Source organism: Protopterus annectens, chromosome 2.part0 (genome assembly GCF_019279795.1).
Source record: "Protopterus annectens isolate FY-2018-M chromosome 2.part0, PAN1.0, whole genome shotgun sequence".
In the NCBI taxonomy this organism is placed as follows: Eukaryota; Metazoa; Chordata; order Ceratodontiformes; family Protopteridae; genus Protopterus; species Protopterus annectens.
This window is the reverse complement of record NC_056728.1, coordinates 18,579,667-18,593,553: the sequence shown is the minus strand read 5'-3', so window position 1 is coordinate 18,593,553 and position 13,887 is coordinate 18,579,667. Positions and strand designations below refer to the sequence as shown.

General features: G+C 40.1%; 1 protein-coding gene across 1 annotated transcript in view; it reads right to left on the bottom strand.

Moving 5' to 3' along the window:
* Positions 1–13,887, bottom strand: part of LOC122792928 (FAST kinase domain-containing protein 2, mitochondrial-like) — a gene marked incomplete at its 5' end in the record, with an annotated part of 340,938 nt that overhangs the window by 158,397 nt on the left and 168,654 nt on the right.

Here is a 13,887-nt window from a genome sequence, read left to right as displayed (position 1 = left end):
CCTGAGGAGGAAAACTGACAAGAGTTTGTGTTACACCTCAACAGTGACATGGGAAAATGTAGACAAATCATCAAGCAGTATTAAGGATGCTTCAAAAGACAAAGAGCAATGAGTGGCATCAAACTCCTTATCTGTGAGATGCCCACACCTAGCGAATTGTCAAGGAAGCACATCTCCAGCTCAACTCATGAATCATCAACTACAATGACACAAACTTCACTGGCCCTCTTTAAGAAATCTTGACGAGTGAGTGGGCAATAGGAAGTTCACCCCTGGGATCACTTCAGTGGCCTTCGGCGGCATGATCCCAGGAAATCTTCCTGGGCTAGGCTTACATAGGCTCCAGGGCTGTTAGCCTAGTACACACCTATGAACAAACTAAAGATTAACCTTTTGAATGAAGATGATGGGAGATGCGATGGCACGGAGACCAATATGTGACAGGCAGACTGAGGAAGAGTCAGATCCTGATTCCAGATTCCATACCATATTCTTATTGTTCTATGCCAGGAGGAAGAACTTGACTGATAACATGGAAACACGCAAAAACACAATGCTGTTTCAAGCTATACACCTTCTGATGTGAACAGTGGAGATGTCTGCCTTAAGGGGCTTGCCTGTGCAGGAAGGCCCAACCCTTGAGGCATCAACTGGTTACACCCATGAAAATGGCAAGGCTAATAGAAAAATCAACTCACAGCTGATGATGCATGACTCCCAGCACTTGACTCCTTTCTTGAGGGGTATGAATGAGTCTATAGGTCTCTAACCCAAAAGGGGAAAAGCAGGTCAATACAGCAACAAGGGGAGAGTTGTCAGGTATGGAACTTGTAGAAAATAGTGATCTTACTTTGGTTACTATACAGCTGATAACAGCCCTGCAGGTTTGTGAAGTATGAAACTTTAGTCAAAGATGAGAAGCAGATCAACAATGGAAGTGAGAGGCAAAGTCACACCTTAGCAACACACTAGGAGGGATGGTGAGTTAATCAATCAGGCAAAACAAAATGTTGTAATTCTACTGAAGGTTTAAATGCACCATAACCACATTCTAGCAAATTATACTTCAAATAAATCACACTAAATCAATGGAAAAGAAATATTCTAAGAAGCCAGTAATCCAAAACACTGTTGTTGCTGTTAAGTAAATGAAGAGATAATGTACATAATAAGGTGCCGAAGCCTTGTTGTATTATGGGGAAACTTGCAGGCAGTAAGTACAGCAGTCTCCATCAGCTCAGTTTTGCAGTATGGCATTTTTCTGAAATAATACTAACCAATTAGGCTAATGCAGCATGGCGAGTACTGAAATAAATAAACAAGAGCCAACAGAAAATACATACTTCTTTTCAATTTGTGAGCAGAGCAGTCTTTTAAAGATGAAAAACTGAGAGCATATGTGGAATACTTTTTCACTGTCAGGGTGGTGACTGAAGACAACAGTTGTCCTGAAGCCTGCCTAAGAGCATTTTGGAACTATAAAAAAGACAGGCAGAAGAGACAGATATTAAATAGAAATAAAGACAGACAGGAATTTTAAAATGCACAGGACATGCACTGTGCAACTGTAGCAGACGTACAACAAACTGCTGGTTATGTAATACAGAGTATTATCCAACAGCCACAGGTATGTGGTTATTTGTTGTGATCAGTACTGTTTTTACTTTTACTACAACTGAAGCTTATTCCCATTTTTAATAAGAAGACATCAGTGGTCATCTAGAAGGACTATTCTTGTATTAAATGCACAATTGTAGCCTACCATTTCAAACTGACATCACAAGGATTGTTCATCTGGTTTAATTGAAAACAGCATCTAATAAAATAAATATGCTCATGTGCAACTGCTATGGCTTGTATCATCCATAATGAACAAACAATAAAACATTACATAGCATTTACCATTGTTTAAAGTTTGTCAAAAAACAGTGGTGAGCTGCTAGATATAGCTGGTAAACACAAGGCTCCCCATGCAGACAGTAAACAGAGAAAGGCTACAGCTGCACATACAAAAGAAAGGGTTATATACACTCTCCTGAGGTCATTTACACAAGATGAACTTGGAAGCAACACAGTAGCAACTTTGTCTTTGTTATCAAGAATTCTTCAACAGTTCTACTCTTGTTTTCTGCCAGTCACACATCCCTGACATACTATAGGTTCATAGGTTGGTACTGGGCTATCTGCCCAAAGGCATATATTAGCCCAGCCACGTTGTGCAGTATTCACCGCCCCTTTAGTAGTTCGCTAGACCCTTGTACTAGCAGCTAGTACCCTGGGCCCCTATCTAGTAGTGCTGTTGGTGTGATCTTTCTGTTACCCATCCACTCATCAAGGTTCCTCTTGAAGAGTGATAGTGAGGGGCTCTGTCTTATGTAGATCAGGACCCTGTTCCATAGTAAGGGAAGTCTCTGCAAAGGGAATCTATCCCTCCAGCATGTTCTATTCATTGTTGTGTTGAGGTTTATATCCCTAGAGCGTGTAGCTTGAGTGGATTTAGTTTTGCTAAGATGGAGCATGTTCAACAATTCTGGGTTGGACATGGCTCTGTACGTTAGACAGAGATTGCCTCTATATCATGCTGTTGAGTTCTGTCAGGAATATAGCAGCATACTGGTATAAATCACCTTATGTTTTGAGCACAGAGAATTTTATAACCATCTTGCCATCGACTAAACTTTAAAAAGACATGCAGGTAGGTGCGTGAATGTGTGTGTGCCTTCTCTGAATGTTGGGCGCTGTGCTGGCAATTCAACACCATAAAATCTACTGCCAATCATAAGCGGACCGGTGATCCGCTGTGGTGACCCCTAACTGGGAAAAGCTGAAAGACTTTACCAATTAACTACTAGATATTATGACTAGTCTTAAAGCATTTTATTTGGCATAGGAGATTACAGCACAGCTTATTAGTTACAATCTTTTAGCCATAAAACAAATGTATTTATTTATTTCCAGTTTGATAACCGGGGAGGTCCACTGGGCTCAAGGAGCCCATTTTCAGTGGAGGCCCGGGGAGAAAAGCTCCATATTACATACAAGAAAATGAAACTTATGATTGTTTAAAAGAAATGTAGAATTATATACTGATATATAGCAAAATACAATTGAAAAAAAATGAATACTCTTCATGACATATGTAGTTGCTTAGAGAGCCATTTGCACAGCATAAAGTTGAACTGAGGCAGTGGAATAAGCTAACAAATATTTAAAAACTATGAAATTGTAAGTCTTCTGTTAGTAGTTGCAAAGTCTGGATATTTGAAAGATAGAAGTCTAGGTTTAGTAGTACGTGGAAGAAAAAGGAGGAAAGTGCAATGTGTACAAAGTATACATTCAAGGTTCTGGTGAAAGAAAGGAGGGGACGTTGAGTAGTAGAGAGGGAGGTGGTTTAGAAGAAAAAGAAATCTGGTAAAAGTAGAGGCAGTTGTTTAGTAGCAAAAGTGGAGTACACACGTCAGGGATGATTATAGTAGCTAGTTAGCAGCATCTCTTAGCATGAACCTTATATTTAGGTGGAAAGGAAAGAGAACATTTCCAGATAGGGAGAGACAGTAGAGTTACAAAGCTATGTACAGCAATTACATTATTCATTCAAGGTTTTGATGTTATATTATGGTAGATTCAGAGACGGGAAGCTGTAAAGGAAAAACAGCAAGGTGTAGAGGTACATGTGGAAGTACATGTATAGAAGGCAATTAGCAGAATAGGGGCATTAGCAGGATTAAGTAGTTAGGGTGCAATTACATTTCCAATTATGGGAGAGGTAGGAATGGAGCTGGGATTTGAAGTGTTCAAAGTTTTTAGAGATTCGTAGTGAGGGTGGGAGAGAGTTCCATTTTTTGGCTAAGAAAAAGGATAGGAGAAACTGGCAAAGGGGATGTTATGGTTTGTATACAGAAAGTAGATTTTGTTGGGCAGATCTCGGGTCTATGAGGTGTGTAAGATGGTAAGATGTTTGCTAGAGCAGGGCATGCAGTAGGTTTAAAGATTAATTTGTGAGCTGTAGTGAGTTGGATGTAGTCAAGGTAGTTGGGAAGCTCTAGCCAGTTTAGCATTTGGAGAGAGCTACAATGATGGCAGGAGTGGTTAGATTTAATAGCAAATTTAGAGATTTTGTTGCAACAGATTTCTAGTTTTGCAGAGATGGTGGAAGAGAGGTTTGTTAATAGTGGAGCACCATACAGTAGTGATGGTAGTAAGAAGGTCCTGGAGAGAGTTGGCCTTGTAGAAGGGGAGAGAAAAAAGAGTTTCTGTATAGCATGCCAAGTTTCTGATGAGTTTTCTTAATATTTAGTTGGACGTGTGTATCGAATTTCAGGTGTTCTTCAATGGTAACCTCAAGAAGTTTTGCAAAAAGAATGACTTCTACAGTGGAGTTGGTATGGCTGATGACATTGAAGGATTATTTGCTGAGAGAGATGGCTTTTGAGGGGGAGAAAAGAAGGATTTTGGATTTATTGGCATTAAGGGAGAGATGGTTTTGAAGTATCCAGTTCTCTGTAGTTGTAAAGGCCAATTGGGGTTTTTGCTTGGAGCTCGGGAAGGCTATGAGCAGAGCAGACTAAAGTGGAGTTGTCTGTATACTGCACTATTTGAGTGTTTGGAATTGCAGCGTAAAAACTATTGATGAATATATTAAAGAGCATTGGTCTGAGTATAGACCCCTGGGGGACCCTGGTTGGGGTAGGTAGGAAGGTTGAGTTACTCAGTTTGCCACTTCACAGCCTGGGATCTGTCACAGAGATAACTACTGAACCATATAAGGGATTTTTGGGAGAGACTGAGGTTAGAAAGGTGGGCGGCCATGGTGGTGCAGTGGTTAGCATTGCTGCCTCACAGCAAGAGGTTCTCCGGTTCGATCCTCGGCTGGGGTGCCTTCTGTGCGGAGTCTGCATGTCCTCCCTGTGGTCGCGTGGGTTTCCTCCGGGTGCTCCGGTTTCCTCCCACATCCCAAAGACATGCTGCAGGTGGATTGGACACTCTAAATTGGCCCTAGGTGTGCGTGTGAGTGTGCCTTCTGTGGAAGGTTGGGCGCCGGGCTGGCAACTCGACACCGTAAAACTCCACTGCCATTCAATGTGTGGACAAGGTGATCCGCTGTGGCGACCCCTAACTGGGAAAAAGCCGAAAGAAGAAGAAGACGACTGAGGTTAGAAAGGTGATTTAGAAGATGGGCATGAGAGTGTCAAATGCCTTGGATAGATCGAGGACGACAGTGGAGACAAAGTCCCGGGCATGGTTAACTATGTCTAAGAAAGATAGGAGAGCAGTTATTGTACTATAGCCAGGAAGGAAGCAGTGTTGTGTAGGGATGAGGAGTTGATTATTGATGAGGTAAGGCATGAGTTGTTGGTGGATGCATTTTTCAAGGATTTTTGAAATTGGGGAAAGAATGGCTATTGGTCAGAAGTTAGAGATGCTATTATTTTTGCCTCCTTTGTGGAGGGGTAAGATAAAGGCAGCATGCCATAATTTGGGGACATAAGATTCCTGGATAGGCCTATTGATGAGAATGCTGATGGGGGTGGCAATACCATCTGCAGTGAGCTTGAGAAAGGGTGAGGGAATATTGTCAGGAGCATGGCTTAAGTTTGGAAAGAAGCTTTTTGATGTAGGAGGTTGAGAAGTGTTTTATATGAAAACAGGTAGAAGGATTAGGAGTAGAGGGTTGGGAAGAGGAAGTAGGACTGGGGGGAGGGGAGGAGATGTGGTTGGAGAAGGTCTTGGTGTTCAGCTATAGAGTTGGTAAAGGAGTTAAAAAGGGTGGCAATTTCTGTGTCAGTTTTATTGTTGTCAGGAGAGGGATTGGATTTGGTGCCAGGGTACAAAAGAGAGTTCATGGAGTTCCAGAATTCTTTAAGATTTTTGGTGTGGGTAGCCTGTAGTTTGGTGTAGTAAGATTTCTTATCATTCGTAACATGCTTTTTGGTTAGATTGCAGAGTTGCCTATATTTAAGGAGGGCAGCAGGGTGCTTATTTTTGTTGTAAAGTTTCCAGGTCTTGTCTCTTTGTAGCATAAGTGTTTTGGTGTCCTTTGTTAGCCAAGGGGAGGAGTTGGGTTTTATTCGTTTTGTTCTAGGTGGGGCTTGGGTGTTTAAGATGCCTAGGAAAGTAGTACTGAAGGAGTCTAAGGCCTTATCTAGTGGAAGAGTTTTTAGGTTGTCCCAATTTGTTAGTTTAAGGATTTCGGAGACTACAGAAGGGTTAAAGTTAGTAAGGTTACGAGTGTGAGTGTATTGGTGTTGGTGAGGGGAGTGGTGAGTAGCTCATTGAATGAAGGCTGGGAGATGTTCACTCATTGTGTCTGGTAGTATACCAGAGTAAGAGATCTTATTTGGGTGGAAGACTAAGATCCCGTCCAGAGTGGACCCTGGGGGGTTGTTTCTGTTAGGTCTGGTAATGTCATTTATTAGCTGCATGAAATTAAATAGACTGACAGATAGGGAAGGGTTATTGTTACTGATTCTATTCCAATCGATGTACATGTCACCTAATATGTATGTTCTAGTTTAATGTTAGTTGCGGCCCATAAGAATATATTTTCGCGAGTGGTAATGTTATCTCCAGGGGGGGATATAGATGGCCATAACACAAATACTTTTGTAGTTATTCATTTTAAGAATTCCTATGACTAGTTCAGCATTGTTGAACTGAGGAATGGGATTCTGTTAAGGACAGAGGTTCAGTAGGCTATTATAGATTAAGGCTACTCCTCCTCCTTTTTTGTTTTTGCGGTCGCATCTGAGTGCATGAAAGCCAGGGGGTACAATCTCAGAGTCAATAATGTGGGGTTTTAGCCATGTCTCTGAGACTGCTACTATATCTGGTAGAGTATGATTGAGCCAAACATGGAAGAGTGCTACTTTGTTTTTTATACTCTGTGTGTTAATGGTAATGAGTTTGAGGTATTTGTGGTTGGTACTATTTGAAGAGATAGTGGTGATGGACAGGTTGACAGATGAGATTAGACAGGAGGCCCCGTGGACTATGATGTTTGCTGATGACATTGTGATATGTAGTGAGAGTAGGGACCAGGTTGAGGAGACCCTGGAGAGGTGGAGATATGCTTTAGAGAGGAGAGGAATGAAGGTCAGCAGGGCTATAACAGAATATATGTGTGTAAATGAGAGGGAGGGTGGAGGAATGGTGAGGATGCAGGGAGTGGAGTTGGTAAAGGTGGATGAGTTTAACTACTTGGGATCAACAATTCAGAGTAATGGTGAGTGTAGAAGAGAGGTGAAGAAGAGAGTACAGACAGGGTGGAATGGGTGGAGAAGAGTGTCAGGAGTGATTTGTGACAGACAGGTACCAATAAGAGTGAAAGAGAAGGTCTACAAGAGGGTAATGAGACCAGCTATGTTATATGGGTTGGAGACGGTAGCATTGATGAAAAGGCAGGAGTCAGAGCTGGATGTGGCAGAGTTAAAGATGTTAAGATTTGCACTGGGTGTGACTAGGATGGACAGGATTAGGAATCAGTATATTAGAGGGTCAGCTCAGGTTGGACAGTTTGGAGACAAAGCAAGAGAGGCGAGATTGCATTGGTTTGGACATGTGCTGAGGAGGGATGCTGGGTATATTGGGAAAAGGATGTTAAGGGTGGAGCTGTCAGGTAAGAGGAAAAGAGGAAGGCCTAAGATAAGGTTTATGGATGTGGTGAGAGAGGACATGCAGGCGGTTGGTGTGAAAGAGCATGATGCAGAGGACAGGAAGAAATGGAAACAGATGATCCGCTGTGGTGACCCTTAAAGGGAACAGCCGAAAGAAGAAGATGATGACTATTTGAAGAGATAGGGGGAGTGAGATTGTTGCTAGTCTTGGGTCCAGGGTTGGAGTGAATGTCTCCTGCTAGAGCAAGCCAGTTAGAGAAAGAATAGAGCAGGACATTTGGTTTGCAACTAGTATATAGAAGGACAGACATTTTCCCTTTGGTTGTAGGAGATTTAAATAAAATGGTTAGTTTTAGTTTAAAATAGTGAAGAGGGTTAGGGTGAAGTAGAGAGGGGGATATGTTGTGGAAGTGAGAAGTGATGGGATGGGGGAGAGGGGAGGAGGTGGGGGAGAGAAAAGGAGGGGGATAATTTGTAAGAGGAATAGGAAGTTGTATTCAAGGCAGTTAATAGGAGGAGAATGCTTATATAAAAGATGAGGGAAGTTTGTGGAAGTGGAGGAGTCATTTTTAATAAGAGTAAATTAAAATTGGAGCAGAAAACAGGAATAATAGGGGAGTGTTTAGAGAGAAGGGGAGGAGTAAGGCTGAGAGTACAGGCAGGAAAGGTATGGAGATGGGGAGGATTACTTAATTAATGAATGTTATGGCGGAGGGGAAAAGATCAGGATTGGCTAAGGGGAAGGGGAGGAGATACAGGGTTAGCTGTAGGTATAAAGACTGGGCAAGAAGGCAAGCTTAACTAGATATACGTTGAGGCTAGTATAGGTTAATATTTGTGAAAGAGGATAGTTACACAAGGGAGTGGATATATAATAAGTGGAGGGATTGAGAGTAGGATTTATATTAATGCAGTACTTTTGGTTACCAAGGGAAAACTGTCTGCAGAGAAAAGGTACTACCTTTAGGTGGTACATGCTGCCACCTAGTGGCAGAAAGGGATACTGTCTAGCAGAAATAGCAATGTCTCTTATTTAGAATTAGTCTAAGATAAAGATAAAGAAAACTGGAGGGGGGGTGGCTAGTGATCTGCGGTAGGTTGCTAAAAACACACACACGGAAGGGGAGTTAGCATATATAGGTATAATTAATTACTTCACATGTATTTGGTTGTAGGCTACATACATTCAAACTCTTTGCATGTTCACACAGTGGCAGCTCTCTTTTGAAGCCTGGCTGCCAGGCAGGATTCTGGGTGTCTTCTTGGGTTTGTCTGGAGGTAGTCTTTACACCCTAATGGCAGAGAGGGAGCACCCAGCATGGTGTACTGTAAGACAGAGAGAGAGTCAACGAGTTAGATAAATGGAAAATAGAAAATGCAAGACAAAGGTGGAGAGAGACCAAGTTAGGTGAATAGTAAGGATGTAGGTAAAAGGTGGAAGGGCAAGGCAGAATGTAAGAGATATTCAGAGGGATAGGTATAGAAAAAAGGCAAATGTGCAGGGAAGGTAAGGTAAGAGAGGTAGCTATAAAAAAAAGCAGTAGACAAAGACCATAGACAATGCAAGGTATGCAGTATAATCACACTACAATATAACAGGTGCACTACAATACTAGTATAATAGGCAGTATGATCTCAATACTAATAACAGTTTTACCACAGTTCTGTCTTAGTACAAATATCCTAGTCCCTTTTTGGAGGAAGGGATCAACAGCATTAGGCAAAAGTACACACCGGTGATTAATAAGGTACACACCAGTGATTAATGATAGCAGAGCCTGTAATACATCGAGTTAACCAAAAGTGTATGTTTGCAATGTATATGATTAACAAACTGGCTCAGTAAACATGTACATTTGTAAAGCCCAATGTTGGCGATTTTATGGAAGTTGAATTACAAAACTTTAAATGTAAGGCCGATGATGAGAATGGCGGTCTACACACGCCCTTGTTAGCGTCTGTTTGGTAGTTGATTTACTAGCAGTTTGGATATAAGTATACGAAAAAGACACACACATGCCTCAATAGCATTTAGTAAATGCCCATTTGGCATAGTTTTGCTAGTCGTCTTAGCGGAAGCCCAATATATATATATATATATATATATATATATATATATATATATGAAACCAATACAAAGTTGTGCAAAGAAAACTCCAAAATGTATTCCCCCAGCACCAATGTTCCCGAAAACCAAGATGTCAATCTTTCATACGTCTACCGTTGAAACCAGTAGAACAATAGGAATTTGTAATTGATGAAAACCAAATGTAAAATACTTGATATGCCAATAAGGCGCTTTGGAATAAAGCTTCAACAGCACCTTATACGCCAACAGTCAAATAGAAAAACAGAATGTCTAGGTTTGACTCACCAGCTGTGATGTTCGTTAAATTCAATAATTCTAGTTGCTCCGTCAAACACACTGACTGTAAAGCTACAGGTATCATTAAAATTAGCCACACAAGGACCACTTAAACCAAAACTGTGTCTCGGTCTTCACTTAGACCATAAAAATCCTATAAAGGACAGATGTTGGGCAGCTGGAACCAATCAAAAACAACCAAACCAAAGTACTAGAAAAAAGGAAGGATAACCAAACTCTACCATAGCAGCTATTCAGCCCAGCAGTTGGAAATTTATCAACCATCACTTCAGTAAAACTTATTTTGACGAATACTAGGCAGTGATGACTAATGGAGCCCAATAACCTTGTTATTAGACTAATGCTATAAATTAATGTCAAGGCAGAAATACACAGTCTAATACAGTCTAATACTGCCTGAAAAAAGGTGTAAAAATTGATAAATGGCAGTTAAAGGCATGACGTTGTAGCTGTACAGCCCCCACAATAAATAAACTTGAAGGTACGGTGTTTTAGCTATTCAGCCCACAGGATAAGCAAACTTTTCTGCCAATAAGTACTTTGAAATAATCTGAATGATTACCAGCTGTGCTGTTGCAGGTACGGTGTTGTAGCTGTTCAGCCCACAGGATAAGCAAACTTTTCTGCCATGCTGCCTCCCGGAGAAACCAGCCCCAGACTGACTGTGATCTGAGACACCTGCCGACTTCCAACAATGTTTTTAGTCTTTCATTCACTTGGCGCGTTCCGAACAGGCCTCCCTTCTGTATCCACAACAAAAAAGCCATGGCCTTTACAAAACCTTTCTACCCGACTTCATTATTCAGACTTCAGTATTTTTACTGGAGATTTTCTTCTCGGTTCTCCGACTCTCCACAAATAAACAGCACAGGTGTCTGCAGTACTCAATAAAACACTCAACCTCTGAAAGAGGCAGCGAGATAGGGGAGAGAGAGAGAAAGAAAGAGACAGGGAGAGTGTGGAGTCTTACACTGGAAGGCACCCTAGAGTATTCAAAAATTTGATTGGTCATGCGAGACAGTGTTTAAAAGTGCTGTTTCTAAGCACAGGAAGTGCTGTGTGTAAGTGATTTAAAAAATTGGCAGGCAGTGTGTGCCAGTCTTAGTAAGAAAGTGCTAAGTTGTACTACTGAGCAAAATTTTTATTCAGACATTCTGGTCAATGAAAATGCTATAAATAAAAATACATTAAGCATTTTTTCCAGTCATACACAGGATTCACAATCCCATTTCAGATTTCCACCTCAAGCCAATAAACTGAATTAAGCTGACATTTAAAAACTAAAAACATGCCAAGAATTTTTCGTCAACGGCTCTAAAGGACAGACGGATGTTATATGAAATACTTTGGTTCAATTCTAAAAGGTCTACAACATGAGAAGAGGTGCTGATTACCTTTTAGGAACTTTAATAAACTGGAAAAGGCAACTATATGCAAGAATTATGATACAGGTTTAGTAAAGAAATGGATTTTTGATGGTGGTGTAAAGTTATGTAGATACCTTACGACTACAGAAACACATGCCATACTTTACCTTTTTTGGGAATTCAATGAAGCATAGGATTAGTACATGAAAGGTTTTGGACTAAGGAGTCCACACCACAGTTTCCCTAGTTTTTCTCAAAAAGTTAAGCACCAGATTAGTAGTATGCAAAACTTGCCAAGATAAGTTTTATATTAAGAAGACACTATTTGTTAACCTAAGATAAATGTCCTATAACTGTGTGGACAATAGGTGATATGGAAGAGTTATTGTTTATGAAGGGTGGAAACCTGCAGAATGTGATATAGGAGGGTCAGTCTGTTGGTTCACCTGTTCGATCATATTGTTGTAACATAAGTTACACTTTTAAATCATGAACTATGACTAAAAAATACATAAATAAGGACAAAAAATTGTTTTTCCAGATGGGATTTGCCTTCCTCTCCCATATAATATATATATATATATATATATATATATATATATATATATATATATATATATATACATACATACATATATATATATATATATATACATACATATATATATATATATATATATATATATATATATATATATATATATATATATATATAATTTCAGTTATATATCTAGCTATATGTCTATATACACCAAATCAATAATTGCACAACAGTGAGGAAAGCAAAAAACTCCACTGCAATGCACCTCCAGAAGTCAATGCAGCTTCAATTAATTGTGGTCACAAGAAATCTTACTAAAACCATTCAAACAAATTACACTAACTGGACTGCAGGATAACTATTTGGGGTAGATGGCCTGTAATGTGTACTACAGAATACATATTTTGAAAAAAGCTATAAATACATCAGGCAAACATTACAATCAGAGTGGGGAGCGATTGGTAACAGGACTGAATGCAAGGTCCAGATTCTAAAGGGACAACTAGAGGTGCATTCTGTGGAATAAGGGGAAGAAAGAGCTGCTGAGAGAGAGAGATGGTCAAAATGTGGCTTATGTGAAGATTGCAAAAGTCAAAAAGTAAGACTTCAGGCTATGGAAAAAGTAGATGCATATGAATTAAGAAAGGAAAATACAAACTGAAGCAAATATGGCGGGAAAGGGGGCAAAGGATATAAAAAAAGGAAACGAAAGGGATGTGTATAGAAAGGAAACAGAACCTTGACATGCTAGGGGATTAAATGGAACACGGCATAAAGAAAAGTGTGGGAAAGTAACAGGAAGCTAAAAGATTAGACATAGAAGGAATGGGTTTAACAAGAAGAAATTTTAAAACTTGGACAGGGAAGATAATGGTGTGGTAACTGAAGGAGATGCAACAATTTATGTAGAAGATGGGGCTGTAAAGGACTGACGTAGAATATGGCATGCTAATAAAGGTAAAAGGACAAGAGCGGAGGACTAAGTGATATTTTATGCGATATAATAAACTAATGCACCAAAGCCCAAGGGCTATTAAAAATATACAGTTTTTACTTTGTGATAAAACAAAAGGCAGTAGTGTATAAAAACAGCTTCCTTAACAAAAGGAAAAAAAAACATACCGGGAACCTTTTTCTCAAGGTTTCGTAGCCCCCGGAAACAATGTAGCAATCACCTCCACAACAGTCCGATAATTCCTTTCTGTTTGGTACGAGGCACAAATCAAAGTCCATAAAGCTCCTGTAAAGCCTCTCCACTCGAGTTCCTTCACAGAAAGCTGTCCAGTTTGTCTCAATAGTCTATAATGATTCTTTTCTTACTGCACCATGTAACCTGGAAACACTGTCCCAGACAATTAATCACCTCTGGCAAGCTAATTTCTGTTTTGCTATGGCTACAGCCCTCTCTTTTATACAACATTGCATTGCATAACTGGTTCTATTAATAGAGTCTTGCAAGAATCCTCTCTGCATAATACAACAGGGTAGCTACCTTCCTAAAGTAACTATTTACAGCTATTTATAATACTTTTTTTATCATCCACTCTGGTGAGAACCACCACATTACTTTACAGTATGTAGAAGTGAGATGCATGAAGGAGGCTAAAAGGAAATATGGACAAAGTTGGCTTGCAATAGTAAAAGTGGTCTGCTACAGGAATTACCAGTTCACTGTACCAGTAATATAAATTAAAATATGTACTTAACACAATGGTGCAGCATTTCATTACTGTCCATCCAGTACCACCTGTGGGACACAAACGCTCAGCAGAGCCATCTCGGCAGTATTAGTAGTCCAGCTGTGAACCCCTTTAGGACTTTCCCTCCCATCATGCACTAGGGCCTTGAGTCGCTTCAGATCAAGTTTGACACTCTTCCAATGCAAATATATACATTTCTATATACATCTTCCTATTTATAAAGATCCAAAATCCTTTAGGTCCTACAAGTGCAAGGAAAACAGAAAGGAGGGGTGCTAGA